Raw genomic sequence first — 24,387 nt, forward strand, 5'->3', positions numbered from 1 at the left:
CCTACTGTGAGGTGGGTGGTGGAGGTGGGTGTACACGCTGTATACTGCTGCATTATACACTCCTAGTCACTGTCAGTGGGAGGAGGGGGGGTGTCGGACACTGTACGTGGTGTCTGTTCTTGCATCATACAGTGGGGGTGTGCACTGTCAAGTGTCCCCCCCCCCCCGTCTACCCCTCCCCCTTGAGCGCCTCCCCTCTCCCGCTTGAGCGCCTCTTAAACTTGAGTTGTATACCAAGCTGTGTATTGAAAATAGAAGTGTAATGATTCTTATTATGTGAACCTGCAGGTGTGGCGGGAGGGCCTGCAGGTGTGGGTGGTGGGCCTGCAAGTGTAGCTGGAGGGCCTGCAGGTGTGGCTGGAGGTGTGTGGTGTTGCTGGTTGGATGGGCTGGGGTAGTAGGCTGGGTGGGAAGGGATAGGTGGGTGGTTGTGTGGGGGTGGTTGTGTGGGGGTGGTTGTGTGGGGGTGGTTGTGTGGGGGTGGTTGTGTGGGGGTGGTTGTGTGGGGGTGGTTGTGTGGGGGTGGTTGTGTGGGGGTGGTTGTGTGGGAGTGGTTGTGTGGGGGTGGTTGTGTGGGGGGTGGTTGTGTGGGAGTGGTTGTGGGGGGTGGTTGTGGGGGGTGGTTGAGGGGGAGGTGGCACCCACCAATAACCAGGCAGGTGCCGTCAAGGCCAGGAGTGGCTGGCGCTGATGACGTAGGCGTGACACAGCTGTGACGTACCTGTGACGTCACGGCACTGATGCCAACACATCATCATCCAATATTAAGAGCGCGGAGGGGGAGTGTGCCAAGAGTGCCTGTAGGTGTGGCTGGTGGGCCTGCAGGTGTGGCTGGAGGGCCTGCAGGTGTGGCTGGAGGGCCTGCAGGTGTGGCTGGAGGGCCTGCAGGTGTGGCTGGAGGGCCTGCAGGTGTGGCTGGAGGGCCTGCATGTGTGGCGGGAGGGCCTGCATGTGTGGCGGGAGGGCCTGCAGGTGTGGCGGGAGGGCCTGCAGGTGCGGCGGGAGGGCCTGCAGGTGTGGCGGGAGGGCCTGCAGGTGTGGCGGGAGGGCCTGCAGGTGTGGCGGGAGGGCCTGCAGGTGTGGCGGGAGGGCCTGCAGGTGTGGCTGGAGGGCCTGCAGGTGTGGCTGGAGGGCCTGCAGGTGTGGAAGTAAAGATGGAGAGGTACAGATGAAGGGACAAGATTAAAAATGGGAAATAATAGTTATGATAACCGGCGGGCTGTCCGCCTTGCTGACACTGCTAATATATATATATATATATATATATATATATATATATATATATATATATATATATATATATATATATATATATATATATATATATATATATATATATATATATATATATATATATATATATATATATATATATATATATATATATATATATATATATATATATATATATATATATATATATATATATATATATATATATATATATATATATATAATAATTTATGATCGATGTTCCCTTCGGGAATCTTAATTTTAAGATATATGTGATCTTATATATATATAAGATATAATCTTAATTTTTTATATGTGTTAGTTAATAAGTTATATTTGTATTGATCACTTTAAGTGCGCTTAAGTGTTTTGTTTTTTAAGCATTTTCCCTTCTTTGATAGGCAATTATATTCAGTATGAGTTCTTTGTTTACCAGTTATTTGATTGTGATTTCTGTTTTTTCTTTTAGATCTGATGATGAATACGAGAAGTATTCGAAACGTTATGCATTTTAAAGTATAGAATCTGAAACAAGATGTTCAGTATATCCCTGGTTTTCCTATTCATCTTAAAATATATATATATATATATATATATATATATATATATATATATATATATATATATATATATATATATATATATATATATATATATATAATAATGTTGAATATGACCGAAAAGGTAAGATTAACAATTCTAACACGAATTTTCTCAATATTTCTTATGTTTCTATTCACTGTCGGTGGTAATTGAAATATCAAATCTCCAAAGTTCATTTCTATTTAAGGTCTGACGCCTGAACACGTTTCATAATTCTTTTTACATTTTCAAAGACTTGGTGGATAACACACACAAATTCATCTTGCTTATACTCGTTTTGGGTGAGGTGGGTATAAATTGGGTATGAAAACATAAGAATGGAAGTAACTGCAGAGGGCCTATTGGCCCATACCTCTTCTTCCTGCTTCTGTGTTGGTTTAGGGTCTTGAAGTGGGTAGATTATAGTTGTGCATTAATTGGCTGTTGATTGCTGGTGTTGACTTTTTGATGTGTAGTGCCTCACTGATGTCGAGCCTCTTGCTATCGCTGTATCTATCGATGATTTCTCTGTTGTTTGTTAAGATTACTCTGGTGATGGTTTGGTTGTGAGAATATATTTTATGTTTCTTGATGGAGTCCTGTTGTTTATGCATTGTTAATCGCCTGGAAAAAGAGACGTTGTTGTCTTGCCTATATACTAAGTTCTTTGGGGCTTACAGTAACCAAGTGGGCATTTGAAGGCATAGACGACGTTGGTTTCCTTCAAGGCGTTCTGTTTGGAGTCTGGGGAGTTTTTCATGAGTAGGTTGCCCGTTTTTTTGGTTTTATAGTAAATGTTCAATTGTATTTTCTGATTTTTGTCTGTAGGGATAACGTACCTATCAACAATATCTTTCAGGACCCTTTCCTCCGTTTTATGAGCCGTCGAAAAGAAGTTCCTGTACAATAGTGTAACAGGGGGTACAAGTGTTGTGTTGGTTGACTCTTCAGAGGTTGCATGGCGGTTCACCTTTCTATTTATGATGTCTTCAACAAACCATTAGAGAAGCCATTGTTGACTAGGACCTGCCTTACCCTATAGAGTTCATCGACTCCGTGCTTCCATCCTGACCTGTGGCTGAGAGCACGGTCGACGTAAGCGTTGACAACACTCCTCTTGTACCTGTCTGGGCAGTCACTATTGGCATTGAGGCACATTGCTATGTTTCCATAGTGTAGGCTGCAGTGTGGATGCCTCCGCTCCTTTCCGTGACCGTTACGTCTAGAAAGGGCAGGTTTCCATCCTTCTCCATCTCGTAAGTGAAACTCAACATAGAATTCCACTCAAATGCCTCCTTCAGTTGCTGCAGACATCTGGCATCAGGTACCTGTGTAAAAATGTCAACATACCTGTAGTATATGGCGGGTCTCAAGTCCATGTCAACTAAGACCTGCTCGGTGGTGCCCATGTAGAAGTTCGCAAACAGGACACCTAGGGGAGAACCCATGGCGACCCCATCTACTTGCTAGGGGAAGGTAGGGGTGGGAGGGGGGTGTGTGGTAGGGGAAGGGAGGGGTGGGAGGGGGGGGTGGTAGGGGAAGGGAGGGATGGGAGGGGGTGTGTGTGGTAGGGGAAGGGAGGGGTGGGAGGGGGTGTGTGTGGTAGGGGAAGGGAGGGGTGGGAGGGGGTGTGTGTGTGGTAGGGGAAGGGAGGGATGGGAGGGGGTGTGTGTGGTAGGGGAAGGGAGGGGTGGGAGGGTGTGTGTGTTAGTGGTAGGGGAAGGGAGGGGTGGGAGGGGTGAAGCATGAAAGAGAGGGGCCGGCCAGTCAGTATACCGCTGGCTCAGGTAGTGAACAGTGGGGGCCGCTCTTGTGTGTGTCCGCGCGCTCTCACTCTCTCTCACCGCTCTCACACACACTCTCACTTCTCCTTCACCCGGGAAGGATACCTCGGTACCATACACAACCATAGGTATGGTTTTGAACCATTTGCGAGTGCGTTTGTGTGAGCAATAAGTTGTGTTCTACACTTGGAGTAGTGGCGGTGTAGCACTTGGAAAGTGACAGTGTTGTGATGGAACAAAGAACAAGTGGGTGTATTAGTGCCCGGGTGATCTGTGTGTGTTTGTGTGGGTCTGTCAGCTGGTTCACCTCGGGGGGGGGGGGGGGGGGGGGGTGACTAGTGTTTCTCTCTTCCTTAACTATCCAGATGCAACAAGTGGGCCCAGGCTGCGTCAGTGGTCCAGTGGGGGCCACTGTGGTCCAGTGGGGGCCACTGTGGTCCAGTGGGGGCCACTGTGGCCCAGTGGGGGCCACTGTGGCCCAGTGGGGGCCACTGTGGCCCAGTGGGGGCCACTGTGGCCCAGTGGGGGCCACTGTGGCCCAGTGGGGGCCACTGTACTCACCTAATTGTGCTTGCGGGGGTTGAGCTTTGGCTCTTTGGTCCCGCCTCTCAACTGTCAATCAACTGGTGTACAGGTTCCTGAGCCTACTGGGCTCTGTCATATCTACACTTGAAACTGTGTATGGAGTCAGCCTCCACCACATCACTGCCTAATGCATTCCATTTATTAACTACTCCGATGGACTACACAGCCAGTGGTGGTCCCGAGGTGGCCCAGTGGTAACCAGTGGTGGCCCAGTACCAGCTGAGGTGGTAGTGGGTACTGTGGGACCTCTAGCAGTGCTCTTCACTACACATTCCTGCCAGTCTGCTTTCCCCCACCCCCTCCTCCTCCTCTCGTGGGAGGATAGAGGGATGGCTGCAGAGGTGATTAGGGGTAGTGTGGGTGTCCTAGGAGGGGGGGGGGAAGCCAGAGAAAGTCCCTTCCCCTCCCCCACTCCCCTACCCTCTCCCCCCCTCCCCCTCTACATCTCTCATACATGTGAAGAACCTCTCTCACACTCACAGCTCCCTGACAAGAGGGAGCCAGCTTAGCTTAGCTGCCAACACCCACACATCGTGTCAGCAAGGCGGACAGTCCGCCTGCTTTCATACCTCTCACTGTATTTCCCACTTCTATACTTCCCTTCATCTATGCCTCTCCTTCCTCTTTACCCCCCCCCCCTCCCCCCAGAAAAAAAACGAGGAGTGGACTTTCTGGGTTCAATGTCCTTGCGGCCCGGTCCCAGACCAGGCCTCCTGGTCTAGCTGGGTGTACTGACTCATCTGACACCGTTACCCCCCTCTCTACCCCCCTCTCTACCCCCCCCCCCACCTCTTGCCTTACACTGTCCCTTAAACAATATAATATTCAGTGCAGCATCTAAGAAGAACATCTGTGAGCGCGAGTCGTGCATATCTCCTGAAGCTTCTCGCGGCTCCATACATGAGGCTCTTGTGCTCGTTAGCGTACCGAGTAGCGTCGTTACGGGTACTGTGTGTGTGTGTGTGTGTGTGTGTGTGTGTGTGTGTGTGTGTGTGTGTGTGTGTGTGTGTGTGTGTGTGTGTTTACTAGTTGTGTTTTTGCGGGGGTTGAGCTTTGCTCTTTCGGCCCGCCTCTCAACTGTCAATCAACTGTTTACTAACTACTATTTTTTTTTTTTTTTTTTTTTCCCCACACCACACACACACACACCCCAGGAAGCAGCCCGTGACAGCTGACTAACTCCCAGGTACCTATTTACTGCTAGGTAACAGGGGCACTTAGGGTGAAAGAAACTTTGCCCATTTGTTTCTGCCTCGTGCGGGAATCGAACCCGCGCCACAGAATTACGAGTCCTGCGCGCTATCCACCAGGCTACGAGGCCCTATGCTGTGTGTGTGTGTGTGTGTGTGTGTGTGTGTGTGTGTGTGTGTGTGTGTGTGTGTGTGTGTGTGTGTGTGTGTGTGTGTGTGTGTGTGTGTGTGTAATTACCTAAGTGTAGTTACAGGATGAGAGCTACGCTCGTGGTGTCCCGTCTTCCCAGCACTCTTTGTCATATAACGCTTTGAAACTACTGACGGTCTTGGCCTCCAACACCTTCTCACCTAACTTGTTAGGTGAGAAGTGTGTGTGTGTGTGTGTGCAGTGCGTGAAGGTACAATAGTGAGTGGTCTTCACGCTGGGGGAGTCAACAATGTGTTAGAGAAAGTGAATCTTGTTGTACAGCAACCCCCCCCCCCCCTGGCTCTCCGCCACGCTCGTCCTACATTGGTCATCAGAGGACCCTTTTACACCTCTCCTTAATGACACAGGAGCAGCAGGCCTCTTAACCAAACCAAGGAGCCTCGATTTGGTTAAGGAACCTCGGTAGCCTTGCCCGGAGTTCCCCTTATTGGCACCATCTGATAATGTGTCTTGGGTCAATCTTAAGTACCTGTGTGTGTGTGTGTGTGTGTGTGTGTGTGTGTGTGTGTGTGTGTGTGTGTGTGTGTGTGTGTGTGTGTGTGTGTGTGTGTGTGTGTGTGTACGTACCTAAAGTGAATCTGTTAACTCTCCTAAGCTTGTTCAAGTGTGTGTGACGACCGTCGCAAACTGCTTGTCTTAATTGTGTGTAATTTCCAAGCTCGTGTACAAACAAGGAGTTCACAGGTTGTTTGTGTGGTTAATGATGCTGTTCAAGACATGTCGCTCGTTTGGGAGTAGTTGATTAAGTAGTTCTTTAGAAGTGAAAGATCCCATCCCGTCCCACAAACCTGCCAGATGGGATGGGAAAGTTGAGATTGGTGTACAGGTTCCTGAGCCTACTGGGCTCTTTCATATCTACACTTGAAACTGTGTATGGAGTCAGCCTCCACCACATCACTGCCTAATGCATTCCATTTACTAACTACTGACACTAAAAGTTCTTTCTAACGTCCCTGTGGCTCATTTGGGTACTCAAGTCTCCACCTGTTTCCCCTTGTGCGTGTTCCACCAGTGTTAAATAATCCATCCTTGTCTATCCTGTCAATTCCCCTGAGAATTCCCCTCGTCTCCTGTGAGTGTACTCACCTAGTTGTGCTTGCGGGGGTTGAGCTGTGGCTGCGTGTGAGAGTGCGGGCGCTGGCCAGCCTTCCTCCCATTGGCGTTAAAACTGCAGCCTTATTCTCAGAGCCAGAGTTGAGCAATTAGAGCAAGACATCAACTTTTCCGGGAGTGCCAAACTCCCCCCCCCCCTCCTCACTTTTCCCAGAGTACCAAGGCACTATTTTCCTGGTCCAGAGAAGCTCGTCCAGGCATCTGAGTGGCTCTTGTCCGGATTGTAAAATTATGCTCAAGTTGAAATTGAAAGTTTATCATCTGTAAGCTGTGACTCTCAGCTTATCGGAGTGTGTTGCGTGCGTGTGTGCGCGTGCGTGTGACTGAGGTATTACGGAATACTAGTGTGTCGTGTGTGTGTGTGTGTGTGTGTATTGGTAAGATAACGATATGGTGCATGCTAAATATTTGTATGCTATCTTGTATTGTAGGTATAACTAGGTATCAACATCACTGATTAATGCATTCCATCTGTTACCAACTCTGACAATTAAAAAGTTCTTTCTAGCAAAGGGGATATTAATAGTGTATTAAAAGTATCAACACAGGACAGAACACGAAACAATGGGTATAAACTGGATAAGTTTAGATTTCAGAAAGACCGGGGTAAATACTGATTCGGTAACAGGGTTGTTGATTTGTGGAATTAGTTGCCACATGGCGTGGAGGAGGTGGGTCCCTTGATTGTTTCAAACGTGGGTTGGACATGTATTTGAGTGGGATAGTGTGGGTATAAATAGGTGCTGCCTCGTATGGGCCAATAGGCCTTCTGCAGTTACCTTTATTCTTATGTTCTTAACGTCCCTGTGGCTCGGTTGGGTACTCAGTCTCTACCTGTGTCCCCTTGTTCGCGTACCACCCGTGTTAAACAGTTTATCTTTATCCACCCCTGTCAATTCTTCTAAGAAATTTGTAGGTTGTGATCATGTCTCCCCTTACTCTTCTGTTCGTGTCGTGAGGTGCAGTTCCCACAGCCTTTCCTCGTAACTCATGCCTCTTAGTTCAGGGACTAGTCTAGTGGCTTACCTCTGAACTTTTTCCAGCTTCGTCTTGTGCTTGACAAAGTGCGGGCTCCATGCTGGGGCCGCATACTCCAGGATTGGTCTTACATATGTGGTTTAAGACCACATATGTAAGTGTACCAGTGTACACTGGACAGTGTATACTGGTACACTGTACCACTGGACAGTGGTAATGTGTGTGTGGGGGGGGGGGGTTATATACTGGGTGTATACTGTAGTTGTATGATATACAGTTTAATTGTATTTGATTATTACTGTTTATGGGTGAATATCTATGTGAAAGGTATTGAGTTTATATGTGTACGAGTGATTACGTTAAGTGTGTGTTTGTCTGAGTGTGTGTGTGTTTGGTTTTTGTTTGAGAGTAGTGTATAGTGTATAGTAGTGTATACACTACTGTATTTATACAGTAGTGTATACACTACTGTATTTATACAGTAGTGTACAAAACCTGTTTCTCGTATTTATTGAATATAATTGTTAAGTAGTCTATACCTGCGACGTGTTGGTCTGACCAGGGGTACCACTGGGTACCTGCGACGTGTTGGTCTGACCAGGGGTACCACTGGGTACCTGCGACGTGTTGGTCTGACCAGGGGTACCACTGGGTACCTGCGACGTGTTGGTCTGACCAGGGGTACCACTGGGTACCTGCGGCGTGTTGGTCTGACCAGGGGTACCACTGGGTACCTGCGACGTGTTGGTCTGACCAGGGGTACCACTGGGTACCTGTGACGTGTTGGGCTGACCAGGGGTACCACTGGGTACCTGTGACGTGTTGGGCTGACCAGGGGTACCACTGGGTACCTGCGACGTGCTGGTCTGACCAGGGGTACCACTGGGTACCTGTGAAGTGTTGGTCTGACCAGGGGTACCACTGGGTACCTGCGACGTGTTGGTCTGACCAGGGGTACCACTGGGTACCTGCGACGTGTTGGTCTGACCAGGGGTACCACTGGGTACCTGCGACGTGTTGGGCTGACCAGGGGTACCACTGGGTACCTGCGACGTGTTGGGCTGACCAGGGGTACCACTGGGTACCTGCAACGTGTTGGGCTGACCAGGGGTACCACTGGGTACCTGCGACGTGTTGGGCTGACCAGGGGTACCACTGGGTACCTGCGACGTGTTGGTCTGACCAGGGGTACCACTGGGTACCTGCGACGTGTTGGTCTGACCAGGGGTACCACTGGGTACCTGCGACGTGTTGGGCTGACCAGGGGTACCACTGGGTACCTGCGACGTGTTGGGCTGACCAGGGGTACCACTGGGTACCTGCGACGTGTTGGGCTGACCAGGGGTACCACTGGGTACCTGCGACGTGTTGGGCTGACCAGGGGTACCACTGGGTACCTGCGACGTGTTGGTCTGACCAGGGGTACCACTGGGTACCTGCGACGTGTTGGTCTGACCAGGGGTACCACTGGGTACCGAATAATGGTCGTTCGGAACTCTCACGCAAGGTCGATATTGGTGTCTTACAGCCAGTCACGTGGCCAGGGGAGCACGTGACCAGGGAGGGAGGGAGAGAGAGATGTGGAACAGGTTGCTCCAAGTGCCAGCAGAGGTCAGTGCCTGACTCGCAGAAGAGGGGGGGGGGGTGGAGGTGGGCCCGGGCGGGGGGGGGGGGTATACTGTATGTGGCACCACTCCTCAGTGTTGCATCTCGTGCCATCTTTAACAATCTTAGGGAGCCGAGCGGACAGCACGCTGGACTTGTGATCCTGGGTTCGATCCCAGGCGCCGGCGAGAAACAATGGGCAGAGTTTCTTTCACCCTATGGTCTGTTACCTAGCAGTAAAATAGGTACCTGGGTGTTAGTCAGCTGTCACGGGCTGCTTCCTGGGGGTGGAGACACTAAAAAGCCCCGAAATCATCTCAAGATAACCTCAAGATAACGTTGCATCTTGCTCACATAGTTCGGTGCAGGAACAGATGACTACTGACTCCTGTTAGCAGGCTGAAAGCTTTCCCATCCTATAGCTGATGTTAATCCTTTCCCACTAGTTACCTCTGGAGCATGATCCGTCTATCGTTTAACAATAACACAAATAACTCTACAATCAGCGTGAAAATTACTTCAGTAGAAGACTGTCAAACTACAAGCTGATATTAATAAAGTTGTTGACAGTACAACAGAAAATAACATGATGTTTAACAGTGATAAATTCCAGGTACTCAGGTACGATAAAAATGAGGACCTTAAACATAATACAGAGTACAAAACACAATCAGATCTGCCCATAGTAGGAAAGCAACATGTAAAGGATTTGGGAATAATGATGGCTGACGACCTAACGTTTAGGGAGCATAACCAAGTAAATATTGCGTCAGTCAGGAAAATGATAGGATGGATTAAGAGAACTTTCAAATCCAGGGATCCCATCACAATGGTTGTACTCTTCAAGTCACTTGTGTTGTCCCGTCTTAAGTACTGCTCAGTACTCACTTCCCCCTTCAGAGCAGGAGAGATTGCTGAAATAGAGGGAATACAGAGAACATATACGGCACGCATAGACGAGATAAAACACCTAAATTATTGGGATCGTCTCAAAGCTCTCCAAATGTACTCACTAGAAAGGAGACGAGAGAGATACCAAATAATATACACCTGGAAAATATTGGAGGGCCAAGTACCAAATCTACACAGTAAAATAACAACGTACTGGAGTGAACGACATGGAAGAAAATGCAGAATAGAACCAGTGAAGAGCAGAGGTGCCATAGGCACAATCAGAGAACACTGTATAAACATCAGAGGTCCGCGGTTGTTCAACATCCTCCCAGCGAGCATCAGAAATATTGCCGGAACAACCGTGGACATCTTCAAGAGGAAACTAGATCATTTCCTCCAAGGAGTGCCGGACCAACCGGGCTGTGATGGGTATGTGGGCCTGCGGGCCGCTCCAAGCAACAGCCTGGTGGACCAAACTCTCACAAGTCAAGCCTGGCTTAAGCAGAACAACTCCTAGAACCTCACTCGGGTACAATCCAGATACCCAATCACTGCAGAGTGAAGAGGAGGCGTACAGTTAAGGATTGGCGCTTAGTCAATCCTCCCTGCTGTCGCTGTGAACCATTCTGCAAATGGCTTCGGTGTGAGATAAGGGAGAAGACATTGGCAACAGTGAGGTAATGTTATAAACTGTGAACATTCTTCACGGGATGACTAGTGGCTGCCTCCCAAGGAATGTGGGAGTGAGCTGGGGGGTGCAGGGGTGGGGCTGGGGGGTGCAGGAGTGGGGCGCAGGGGGGGTGCAGGGGTAGGGCTGGGGGGGTGCTGGGGTGGGCTTGAGGAAGGCGGGCTTTGGGTGACAAGAGCCGGTGCTCGAACGAGGACCACAGAGGATCCCGCTCTACTGAATGAAGCCTCTAACATCAGTCTCAGATTAAGGGTATTAAGGGCCATCTTCCTTGTGGTTAGTATATCCCCCCCCTCCCCCCCTCCCCTCCTCACGGCCTGTAAGGGGCATACCTTGAGGTTACCTTGAGGTGCTTCCGGGGCTTAGCGTCCCCTCGGCCCGGTCGTCGACCAGGCCTCCTGGTTGCCGGACTGATCAACCAGGCTGTTGGACGCGGCTGCTCGCAGCCTGACGTACGAGTCACAAGGTATGAGGTAAGCTTGAACCTGACGGACAGAGAAAGTAGAAGCGGTTAATTATGAGTCGCTCGCTTGTTTCAAAACGCATCCGTCAGTAAAGAAATTCCAAGATTTTGATTCAAATGTAAGACTAAGAACACAACTTGCTGTGTTTGGTGATGTGTGAACAGTTTTAACAAAGATGGAGAGATTTGCATAACGTACAGTTTCCTCTTTCATATTGATCTTGGGTTCGAATCCCACTTAGTTCCTTAAAACGTGTGCTTGATGAACAAAAGCTAGCCTGCGTACGTGTACGTGCCTAGTCAGGCGTACGTAGGTACATTTTTAAACCAATACTTCCTTGTTGTAACCGTGGAAGCCGTAGGTGAGACGTTCCTTCAGGTAAGGCTTTCTTGAGCCAGGTGAGGGCGACCTTGAAACCTAATCTAGTGGGGGTACAGGTGACTCCCCTGGTAGTGCCTCTGACCCTCCCCTGGGTGTGGCACTCCCCTGGTGGTGCCTCTGACCCTCCCCTGGGTGTGGCACTCCCCTGGTGGTGCCTCTGACCCTCCCCTGGGTGTGGCACTCCCCTGGTAGTGCCTCTGACCCTCCCCTGGGTGTGGCACTCCCCTGGTGGTGCCTCTGACCCTCCCCTGGGTGTGGCACTCCCCTGGTGATGCCTCTGACCCTCCCCTGGGTGTGGCACTCCCCTGGTGATGCCTCTGACCCTCCCCTGGGTGTGGCACTCCCCTGGTGGTGCCTCTGACCCTCCCCTGGTGGTGCCTCTGACCCTCCCCTGGGTGTGGCACTCCCCTGGTGGTCCCTCTGACCCTCCCCTGGGTGTGGCACTCCCCTGGTGGTGCCTCTGACCCTCCCCTGGTGGTGCCTCTGACCCTCCCCTGGTGGTGCCTCTGACCCTCCCCTGGTGGTGCCTCTGACCCTCCCCTGGGTGTGGCACTCCCCTGGTGGTCCCTCTGACCCTCCCCTGGGTGTGGCACTCCCCTGGTGGTGCCTCTGACCCTCCCCTGGGTGTGGCACTCCCCTGGTGGTGCCCCTGACCCTCCCCTGGTGGTGCCTCTGACCCTCCCCTGGGTGTGGCACTCCCCTGGTGGTACCTCTGACCCTCCCCTGGGTGTGGCACTCCCCTGGTGGTGCCTCTGACCCTCCCCTGGGTGTGGCACTCCCCTGGCGGTGCCTCTGACCCTCCCCTGGGTGTGGCACTCCCCTGGTGGTACCTCTGACCCTCCCCTGGGTGTGGCACTCCCGTGGTGATGCCTCTGACCCTCCCCTGGGTGTGGCACTCACCTGGTGGTGCCTCTGACCCCTCCCCTGGTGGTGCCTCTGACCCCTCCCTGGGTGTGGCACTCCCCTGGTGGTGCCTCTGACCCCTCCCTGGGTGTGGCACTCCCCTGGTGGTGCCTCTGACCCCTCCCCTGGGTGTTACACTCCCCTGGCGGTGCCTCAGACCCTCCCCTGGGTGTGGCACTCACCTGGTGGTACCTCTGACACTCCCCTGGGTGTGGCACTCCCCTGGTGGTACCTCTGACACTCCCCTGGTGGTGCCTCTGACCCTCCCCTGGGTGAGGCACTCCCCTGGTGGTGCCTCTGACACTCCCCTGGATGTGGCACTCCCCTGGTGGTGCCTCTGACCCCTCCCCTGGGTGTGGCACTCCCCTGGTGGTGCCTCTGACCCCTCCCCTGTGTGTGGCACTCCCCTGGTGGTGCCTCTGACCCCTCCCCTGGGTGTGGCACTCCCCTGGTGGTGCCTCTGACCCTCCCCTGGGTGTGGCACTCCCCTGGTGCCAGGGATGAACATAGTAGTGAAATGTTTAAACTGGTTATACTCTGATGGGAATGTTTACCTCTGACCTAAATAGTAATGAGTGGTGGTTGTGGTAGGGGGTGGTGGTTGTGGTAGAATTGCTGAATTTGCAGTTATTGCTGAAAGTTTCGGAGCGGGAAGAAACAAGAAAATATTGGTGGTGACAGGTCCACCAATGGTGAAGTGTTGTAGTGTTGTGTTGTAGTGTTGAGTTGTAGTGTTGAGTTGTAGTGTTGAGTTGTAGTGTTGAGTTGTAGTGTTGAGTTGTAGTGTTGAGTTGTAGTGTTGAGTTGTAGTGTTGAGTTGTAGTGTTGAGTTGTAGTGTTGAGTTGTAGTGTTGAGTTGGTGTTGAGTTGTAGTGTTGAGTTGTAGTGTTGAGTTGTAGTGTTGAGTTGTAGTGTTGAGTTGTAGTGTTGAGTTGTAGTGTTGAGTTGTAGTGTTGAGTTGTAGTGTTGAGTTGTAGTGTTGAGTTGTAGTGTTGAGTTGTAGTGTTGAGTTGTAGTGTTGAGTTGTAGTGTTGAGTTGTAGTGTTGAGTTGTAGTGTTGAGTTGTAGTGTTGAGTTGTAGTGTTGAGTTGTAGTGTTGAGTTGTAGTGTTGAGTTGTAGTGTTGAGTTGTAGTGTTGAGTTGTAGTGTTGAGTTGTAGTGTTGAGTTGTAGTGTTGAGTTGTAGTGTTGAGTTGTAGTGTTGAGTTGTAGTGTTGAGTTGTAGTGTTGAGTTGTAGTGTTGAGTTGTAGTGTTGAGTTGTAGTGTTGAGTTGTAGTGTTGAGTTGTAGTGTTGAGTTGTAGTGTTGAGTTGTAGTGTTGAGTTGTAGTGTTGAGTTGTAGTGTTGAGTTGTAGTGTTGTGTTGATGCCAGCAGAGAACCCCCCCCCCCCTCTTAAGATCACCGCAGACTTGTGTGTCTTGCATCAACCCCGCAGTGTTGCTGTGGTCTCGAACCTGCGCTTCTCGCACGTCTGTCTGTCTTCTGTGAGAAAAATGGCCGCGGGTTGTAGGAATCTTTATCCCCCCCCTTCCCGTTGATGGGTAATATCCCCCCCCTTCCCGTTGACGGGTAATATCCCCCCCTTCCCGTTGATGGGTAATATCCCCCCCCTTCCCGTTGACGGGTAATATCCCCCCCCTTCCCGTTGACGGGTAATATCCCCCCCTTCCCGTTGATGGGTAATATCCTCCCCCTTCCCGTTGATGGGTAATATCCCCCCCCTTCCCGTTGATGGGTAATATCCCCCCCTTCCCGTTGACGGGTAATATCCCCCCCTTCCCGTTGATGGGTAATATCCCCCCCCTTCCCGTTGACGGGTAATATCCCCCCTTCCCGTTGATGGGTAATATCCCCCCCTTCCCGTTGATGGGTAATATCCCCCCCCCCCCTTCCCGTTGACGGGTAATATCCCCACCCTTCCCGTTGATGGGTAATATCCCCCCCCTTCCCGTTGATGGGTAATATCCCCCCCCTTCCCGTTGACGGGTAATATCCCCCCCCTTCCCGTTGATGGGTAATATCCCCCCCCCTTCCCGTTGATGGGTAATATCCCCACCCTTCCCGTTGACGGGTAATATCCCCCCCCTTCCCGTTGACGGGTAATATCCCCCCCCCCTTCCCGTTGACGGGTAATATCCCCCCCCCTTCCCGTTGACGGGTAATATCCCCCCTTCCCGTTGATGGGTAATATCCCCCCCTTCCCGTTGATGGGTAATATCCCCCCCCTTCCCGTTGATGGGTAATATCCCCCCCCCTTCCCGTTGATGGGTAATATCCCCCCCTTCCCGTTGATGGGTAATATCCCCCCCTTCCCGTTGATGGGTAATATCCCCCCCCCTTCCCGTTGACGGGTAATATCCCCCCCCCTTCCCGTTGACGGGTAATATCCCCCCCCCTTCCCGTTGACGGGTAATATCCCCCCCCCCTTCCCGTTGACGGGTAATATCCCCCCCCCCCTTCCCGTTGACGGGTATAATACCTGGCTCACTCCCCCAACCAACCACCATATATGGCTGTGATGGATGCTATAGAATGGCATCAATTGACCCTAACGATAGTTTTATTTGGAATTGGGTATTGTGGGGATGTGTGTAGCTATGTTTATGTTGGGGGGAGTTGAGCTGTAGCTCTTGTTACACCTTTTCTAACCTTCTGTCTACTGGAGTACAGGTTCCTGACCCTTTTGACTGTCATGTCTTTTGTTAGTCGTGAATTGAGTCGCCCTTCACTTCACTCTTAGTTTCATTACACAACTGAAACTGTCAAATTGATTTAATTTTGGTGTCATGTTTTTATCCATGCGATAAAATTCCCCCATCCCCGAGTACTTTGTATGTTGTAATCATGTCTCGCTTATTTCTTGCGCCTTCCAGTGATATTAGGTTTAGTTCCTGGAAACCACGACGTTAGGAGGGAGGTGAGTGTGGTAGTGGCTTATCAGTTACTATCAGAGCAAAGATAGAAACTATGCGGGATTTCCTGCCATGTCAGGTGTGTGTTCCTGGCTCACACGTGACTAACACACACACACACACACCTGCTCTTTATCTAGTCAATTGTGGGTTGAGTTGACAGTGACGTTGGTGAGTAAGCCTCGAGCGTGTTGCTTGTTGATGGTGTTAGTCCTAGCAGTGGTGACCCGTCCAGCCTGGTGATGGTGACACTGTCCCCCCTTCACCATCTCCGCCCTGTTGATGGTGACACTGTCCCCCCTTCACCATCTCCGCCCTGTTGGTGACACTGTCGCCCCTTCACCATCTCTGGTCTGTTGGTGACACTGTCGCCCCTTCACCATCTCCGGCCTGTTGGTGATGGTGACACTGTCGCCCCTTCACCATCCGGCCTGTTGGTGATGGTGACACTGTCGCCCCTTCACCATCCGGCCTGTTGGTGATGGTGACACTGTCGTCCCTTCACCATCCGGCCTGTTGGTGATGGTGACACTGTCGACCCTTCACCATCCGGTCTGTCAGGGGCTTATTGCCAGGTTATTTCGCCCGGAGGTGACGTGAGAATGTCGTTTATTGAGCTTAAAGAAATCTTCACAATTTGACTGTATGATGAGTTCCTTGTTTGTGATGACTCTCTCCCCTCCCCCTGCCCTTCCCTTCCCCTTCCCTTCCCCTTCCCTCTTCCCTTCCCTCCCTCTTCCCTTCCCTTCCCTCCCTCTTCCCTCCCCTCCCTCTTCCCTCCCCTCCCCTCCCTCCCTCCTTCCCTCCCTGCCAAAATGCGGTGTATTATTAAGATAACGGGTTCCTCGTGGTGGGTAACTCCCCCGGGGGAACACTCCGACATTCCTGGGGGCTGTACACCGCGGGCCTTCACTCCGTGGCTGGGTCAGAGTACACTAAGTGGAGCCCTTAAGCCGTGAGGTGAAGAACACCTTGAGCAGGTCACCTGGGACGCTGACTTTGGTATTTGTTAATCCTGAGCGTGAGCAGGTGATAAAGTCCCCGCTGTGTACTAGTGGTCTCACCCGTAGGCTCGGGCCACCAAGCTGCTCTCTCTCTGCTGGACACAAGTGCTAACTTGGTGTCTATATATGTAGCCAACTTGGTATGATCGAACTGCAGTTTGACAGTAGAGATACTGGCCTGCCTGTGGGGAGGTAGACTTGCCTGTTGTGTGGGTAGCCAGTGACGTTTTGTCGCTCGTGTGGGGGGGGGGGGGGGTTACCGATAACAGTTATCTTGTCAGAGTGTTAACAGTAATTACCCATCACACAAGGTCATAACAGCCCGGGTATGTTCGCTTCCCACCTGTGTATACCTGTGTATACCTGTGTACACCTGTGTCCGTGACCCACCAGTGTCCGTGTGTCTCCACCTGTGTCCGTGACCCACCTGTATACACCTGTGTCCGTGACCCACTCGTGTACACCTGTGTCCGTGACCCACCTGTATACACCTGTGTCCGTGACCCACTCGTGTACACCTGTGTCCGTGACCCACCAGTGTCCGTGTGTGTCCACCTGTGTCCGTGACCCACCTGTATACACCTGTGTCCGTGACCCACTCGTGTCCACCTGTGTCCGTGACCCACCTGTGTACACCTGTGCTCATGACAATAGAAGTAGTGGTAGTAATTGGGGTGTTTGTAGTTGACTTGAGGTTAGGGTGTGGCGCTGAGAGACTCCCTCGCCACACCATTATGTGCACACTGCCAGCTCACTAGGTGTGACACTGTGTGCCCCTAGTGTGGCTAAGGCGAGGCCACACTCACACTCCTAATGTACCTTTGTTGGAGTAAAACTTTTGCTCTTCCCTTTCAAGGTATTATCTAGCATATTCATTTTTAAAATCAAAATGAGAGAGCTTGGTCCAACAGGCTGTTGCTTCGAGCGGCCCGCAGGCCCATGTATCCATTATACTATTCTGCACTTGCAGAAAGTAGAATTTGTTCTTGAAGTCCACCTTTGTTCCGGTAATATTTCTTATGCTCGCTGGGAGGATGTTGAACAACCGCGGACCTCTGATGTTTATACAGTGTTCTCTGATTGTGCCTATGGCACCTCTGCTCTTCACTGGTTCTATTCTGCATTTTCTTCCATATCGTTTACTCCAGTACGTTGTTATTTTACTGTTGAAATTTATAAATTAGCTCTCCAGTTTTTCATGTACATATTATGTAATATCTCTCTCGTCTTCTTTCTAGTGAGTACATTTGGAGGGCTTTGAGACGATCGCAATAATTTAGGTGCTTTATCTCGTCTATGCGTGCTGTATATGTTCTCTGTATTCCCTCTATTTCAGCAATCTCTCCTGCTCTGAAGGGGGGAAGTGAGTACTGAGCAGTACTCAAGACGGGACAACACAAGTGACTTGAAGAGTACAACCATTGTGATGGGATCCCTGGATTTGAAAGTTCTCGTAATCCATCCTATCATTTTTCTGACTGACGCAATATTTGCTTGGTTATGCTCCCTAAACGATAGGTCGTCGGACATCATTATTCCCAAATCCTTGACATGTTGCTTTCCTACTGTGGGCAGATCTGATTGTGTTTTGTACCCTGTATTATGTTTAAGGTCCTCATTTTTACCGTTCCTGAGTACTTGGAATTCATCACTGCTAAACTTCATGTTATTTTCTGTTACCCAGTCGAAAACTTGTTAATATCAACATGCTGTCTTTCAGTGTCTTGTACACTAGTAATTTTCGTGCTGAATTTGTTATCATCTGATGGTCGGGGTGCTTCCCCCCCCCCCCTGATGGTGGCTTCCCCCCCCCCCTGATGGTGTCAGGGGGGGGGCTTCCCCCCAAGTGTATTATTATTATTATTATTTTCTACCGCAGACGTGGCCAGACATTTATAGTGCTAACCAGAATATATATATTTTTTCTTCTGTCCTCCATGGACAGGGTGAGAGAGCTGTTAAACATATTGTTCATTGATTTATTGAACAATCAACCACATAAGGTGATTGTAGTGCTTATAAAATGCTAATCTAACCTACATACAGAAATACATAAATACACAGATATGCGTCCGCCCCACATGAACAGTGTTCGATGTTTATACACCCCCTGCCACCACCCCCAGGTGGCAGGGTGTGTATGTATGCCTCCAGGTGGCGGCAGGGGGGGGGGGGTATGCCCGCCAGGTGGTGTCAGGGGGGGTGTGTGAGCGGTGGCCAGGGGCTTAGATTCACGAAAGCATTTACGCAAGCACTTAAGGGCGTGTACATCTTTCCTTAATCTATGAAGGTTTTGGTTACATTTATTAAACAGTTTACAAGCATGAAAACTTCCCATTCAACTGTTGTTATTGTTATAAACAGCCTCCTGGTGCTTCGGAGCTCATTAACTGTTTAATAATTGGAAACAAAGCCGCCAAAGATTGAGAAAAGATGTACAGGTTCGTAAGTCCTCGCGTAACTGCTTCGTGAATGTGGCCCCAGGGCAGCAGGGCTGAGGAGGTGTGTGTGGGGGCGGGAGTGAGAGGGCTGCGGCCACAACAAAGGTGTTCTACACGCGGCGTGTCATGCCCCACCTCACACTGGCCAGCCGGGCATCATGGGCGGCCTCTTCCTTAATGTCCCTCTCTCCCTGGGCCGATGAGTGAGTGTTCTCACCTAGTTGTGGCTTGCGGGGGTTGAGCTCTGGCTCTTTGGTCCCGCCTCTCAACTGTCAATCAACTGTTTCTACTACTACTATTTTTTTCCTACAACACACACACCCCAGGAAGTAGCCTGTTACAGCTCACTAACTCCCAGGTACCTATTTACTGCTAGGTAACAGGGGCATAGGGTGAAAGAAACTCTGCCCATCGTTTCTCGCCGGCACCTGGGATCGAACCCGGGACCACAGGATCACGTGTCCAGCGTGCTGTCAGCTCGGCCTCCGCCGCCGCCTGTGCGTGTGTACAACTGTAGGTACTCCTAAGTCTGCTTCAAAGGTTCTATTTCCCATTGTGAATATCACAATTTATTTACCAATCGACCTGCGGATCTTGTATGCCTTAATTATGTCTCATCTACTCATTAGTGTTGCCGAAGGATACCACCTCCCAGATCCTACCTGACCTACCTGTAATGGCGTGACTTGTATTGATGAAGGTCATCACTACTCCTCCCACCATCACTGTTGATGATGATGATGACTCTGTGTATGGTACATTACTGAGCTGCTTCCTAACTGACACCCACCGCTGTCACCTAATAACTCCCACGAATATATAGACCTGTGTGACGTCTCTCAATCACGCCACAGGTAAAACCCGACACAGGGAATGGTCTAGCGAGACGGGGAGACAGGGAGCCAGCCAGCGACAGGGAGCGAGACAGCTCAACAATAGACAGGATAAAGCCCTCATACACGCCTCGCGGTGTTCATGAAGCGGCCGTGAGGCGGAAATAGGTTTAAAATGGCCGAAATAAAGGAGTCCGGATATTAATATCTTACCCAAGTGGAGTTACCGGACTGGGGGGGGGGGTAAGAGGGGGGATGGGGTTTGGGGTGGTGGTGGGGTGGGGGGGGTGAAGGCAAGATGGAACACGCTCGTGAAAGTAAGGAATGGGTTCGACCTTGGGAGAACGGTTCTGTTGCTGAACGTGTGAACATTGTGGAACGGGTTCTCTGAACACATGAACGGGCAGTGTTGCCTCATGTTTTGTTCACATGAGGTGAGTTATGAGGCCATGTGAGGTATGGGGGGGTCGTGATGTGTGGGGGGGGGGTTATAAGCGAGATCATGATATTACTTATCAAATTCAAATGTTTTATTCATAAACGTTTGTAGAGGTATATCCTATATACTCAAGACGATTTAGATTTAGAAGCTGTCGATGATTTAAAAATATAGCATTGCAGTTGACAAATTCAAAATGAGAAAGTGTTCGTGACAACTTGTACAGTGATCACAATAATGGCTCAAGTGTACAGTGTACGCTGAACTGTGAGGTGTACGTCAGTGTAAACCTAAGTTTACATTTGTGTCAGAAAGTGAGTTTGAGGTTACGTTTAGTATGGTAAGCGGCGGCTGGCTCTTCACACTCCGCTTGGACCAGACTCTCACAAGTCGCACCTGGCCTCGGGCCGGGCTTAGGGAGTAGAACTACTCCCAGAACCCCATCAACCAGGTATCGCTTACTGGAGTCCTTGTACCTGTTGTCTTATAATTTAACTATGTGAAGGGGATGGAGGTGGCTTCCACAGCTTCTTGCTGTGTCTTACCCTTGCTGACCACCCTTGTAGGGTGCTAGTATTTCCTTATATTCCTTGGAACCATTTGTTTTCAGCTTCCAATAATGTCCTGGCGTTCTGCTTTCTCTCTATATAAAAAGGCTGTCCTTGTCCACCTTCTCTATTGCCGTCAGTATCTTGCATGTTGTGATCATGGCTTTTGTCTGTTGTTAAGGGTTGTGAGATATAGTTGTTATTCTTTAACCGTTTAGCTCTGGTACCGAATTTTGTTGCAAACATCTCCTGTTTCCAGTTTTGGTTTCATGCTTCGCGATGTGCGGATTCCAGGCTGGTGCTGCATATTCCAGCTTGGGGCTAGCAAATACATTGTTGATTTATTTGAAGGAGTGCTGATTCGGGGTTCCAAACGATATTGTAATGGTTGCCAGCGCCCCATATGCTGCTGATGATAGCCTGTTGGTGTGCCTCTGCTTGTATTATATTCACTCCCAAATTGATCTTACATCCTATAGTTGCCTTCCCTTTGTGTAGATCTCTCCGTGTCTCCTTTCTCCCCATCCCATTTTCATTACCTTACACTATCTGGATTGAATTCCAGCAACCACTTACTTACCCACTTCTGTAACTTCCTGTTGTCGTTCTAATTTTTATATTGGTCATGAGCTTTGCTTCTCGTGCTAACACTAACATGTACGACCTGACTCCTGCTAGCAGGTGGTTCACAGACACTAGGAACAGCAGTGGTGCCAGGACCCTGTGGGACCCCGCTTGTCATAGTGCTCCTGCTCTACACCACCTCTCTGACTCCCTCTGTTTCCTGCCCTTCAGGTATTCTCTTACCAAGTTCCTCCAGTCTACCTCACCGTCTTGAGCCCCAGTCTTTCATGATGACGGTTATGAGGTCAGGGAGAGGGCAAGGAAGTCATGGGGTCACGGTGAGTAGGCAGGTTATGAGGTCACGGAGGGGGGGGGGGCGTATGTGTGCAAATGAGGGAAATCAGAGGTTGAGAGGTTCATGAGCATCTTTTCCTGTGTGACTGGAATAGGTGGTGGGGAGTCTTAGATTAAGGCTGACATAGGGAAGGGGGTGGAAGAGAGGTCTTACTCAGGGAAGCGAACTGTCGGGGGAAAGCGCCAAGCCATTACGACTATATAGCACTTGAAAGGGATTTGGGATGGGACGGGGGGAAGGAATGGTGCCCAACCACTTGGACGGTCGGGGATTGAACACCGACCTGCATGAAGCGAGACCGTCGCTCTGGGCTGGACGGAAGGGGAGATGGGAGAGGTGTTACCAGGGAAGGGAAGAATGAGTGCTGGGAGTAAAGGGTTCACAGGGATGCAAGTGACCCCTTCACCTGCCTCTCAGAGGTCTGGACGCTGCTGCTGCTACACTCTTAAGAGCTTCCGGTTGACTGCTCTTGCAACATGCTCTCAAGGTAGTCTGCCAGCACTTGCCAATAGATTGTATTGCAACACCCTCAACATTATTTGCCATCACTTCCCACCAGGTTACATTGTAATATATTGATGTTGTAACACCACTTCTTGCATCATTGCAATGCCACTTGCCACAAGAAATAGGTCTCTCAATCTGGCCCACGACCCACGCCCATGCCCCACGCCCCATGCCCACGCCCCATGCCCACGCCCCATGCCCACGCCCCATGCCCACGCCCCATGCCCACGCCCCATGCCCACGCCCCATGCCCACGCCCAGTGGTGTCAAGTAATGTGTTGCGATGCTCGCCCGACCTGCTGTTGCCTTGGTACTTGCACCGGAAGTTCCTACCAACAGGAAACACCTGTGGAGAGATGTTACCTCTACCTTAACCCCCTTCCTCCCCTCCCCCCCCCCCTGCCTTAACCCCCCTCCACCCTGTCCTAACCCCTTCCCCCCTGTCTTAACCCCTTCCCCCCCCTGTCTTAACCCCTTCCCCCCCTGCTCCATCCCCCTCCCCCCCCCTGCTCCATCCCCCTCCCCCCCTGCTCCATCCCCCTCCCCCCTGCTCCATCCCCCTCCCCCCAGCCCTAACCCCCTCCCCCCCTGCCCTAACCCCCCCCTCTCCTCCCTCTTCTGTGGGAAAATAGAGTTTGTTGTGTGTGGTAGACTAGTGGACTGCACAGAGATTATTGTATCTAGGTTCTCACACCCAATCTCGGGTTGGTTAAAGTTATTAATTAAGATTTAGACACTCCACCATATTGTTCAACTCTGGTTCACATTCTATCTCAAAAGTAAACTTATTTAATTTATCAATATATTAATGGACTACCTGAATCATCATAATTTGTACGTTAAGGGCTTAGCTGCGAGTGAAATTGGAATAAGTTAATAATTGGAATAGAAATTGTAATTGAGGTATAAATAGAGACGAAGGTGACATCTTCAAGAGGAAACTAGATTGTTTCCTCCAAGGAGTGCCGGACCAACCGGGCTGTGGTGGGTATGTGGGCCTGCGGGCCGCTCCAAGCAACAGCCTGGTGGACCAAACTCTCACAAGTCAAGCCTGGCCTCGGGCCGGGCTTGGGGAGTAGAACAACTCCCAGAACCCCATCAACCAGGTATCAACCAGGTATCATATTTGAGTTATCCAAATTATCTGACGTTAATATTGTTTATGGTGTGATGTGAGAGGTTTAGGCAGTGTTGCCTGGTAACCGCGCCCGTCCTTCCCCCGTGTTCCACCAGACTGTGGTGGTGGCGGCTCTGCAACAGCGTAAGAACTGAGCCTCGTGTTTATGGGCTATTAATGCCCGTGCCATCACTTGCTGGCTTTATCTTTATCAGTCGAGGGTCACTAGTGTGGGGCAGGCAGGTCACTACAGCTGTAGTGTGGGGCAGGCAGGTCACTACAGCTGTAGTGTGGGGCTGGCAGGTCACTACAGCTGTAGTGTGAGGCAGGCAGGTCACTACAGCTGTAGTGTGGGGCAGGCAGGTCACTACAGCTGTAGTGTGGGGCAGGCAGGTCACTATAGCTGTAGTGTGGGGCTGGCAGGTCACTACAGCTGTAGTGTGGGGCAGGCAGGTCACTACAGCTGTAGTGTGGGGCAGGCAGGTCACTACAGCTGTAGTGTGGGGCAGGCAGGTCACTACAGCTGTAGTGTGGGGCAGGCAGGTCACTACAGCTGTAGTGTGGGGCTGGCAGGTCACTACAGCTGTAGTGTGGGGCAGGCAGGTCACTACAGCTGTAGTGTGAGGCAGGCAGGTCACTACAGCTGTAGTGTGGGGCAGGCAGGTCACTACAGCTGTAGTGTGGGGCAGGCAGGTCACTACAGCTGTAGTGTGGGGCTGGCAGGTCACTACAGCTGTAGTGTGGGGCAGGCAGGTCACTACAGCTGTAGTGTGAGGCAGGCAGGTCACTACAGCTGTAGTGTGGGGCTGGCAGGTCACTACAGCTGTAGTGTGGGGCTGGCAGGTCACTACAGCTGTAGTGTGAGGCAGGCAGGTCACTACAGCTGTAGTGTGGGGCAGGCAGGTCACTACAGCTGTAGTGTGAGGCAGGTCATATGTAGTGACCACTCACCAATGGCCGCCTGGCCTTCCTCGCCTGCCAGGTAATGGACACTTGGTATTAAGTTAGTCACAGCCTTCTAACTGTTTATTAATTTCACTTAATAAACAGAGTAAT

At 50.8% G+C, this 24,387-nt stretch overlaps 1 protein-coding gene across 3 annotated transcripts in view; it reads left to right on the forward strand.

The window, feature by feature from the left end:
• S6kII (Ribosomal protein S6 kinase II) overlaps nucleotides 1-24,387 on the forward strand; it is a 267,682-nt gene that overhangs the window by 92,211 nt on the left and 151,084 nt on the right. The window contains exon 1 of one of the 3 annotated variants that reach the window (XM_045743219.2): nucleotides 3,585-3,727. The exons of 1 other annotated variant lie outside the window; for it this stretch is intronic. The gene's annotated coding sequence lies outside the window, so the exon portion shown is untranslated. Of the gene's footprint in view, nucleotides 1-3,584; nucleotides 3,728-24,387 lie in introns of those variants that run through there. One more of the 3 variants, XM_045743220.2, reaches the window with a different exon arrangement.

Source organism: Procambarus clarkii, chromosome 31 (assembly GCF_040958095.1).
Source record: "Procambarus clarkii isolate CNS0578487 chromosome 31, FALCON_Pclarkii_2.0, whole genome shotgun sequence".
Taxonomy (NCBI): Eukaryota; Metazoa; Arthropoda; class Malacostraca; order Decapoda; family Cambaridae; genus Procambarus; species Procambarus clarkii.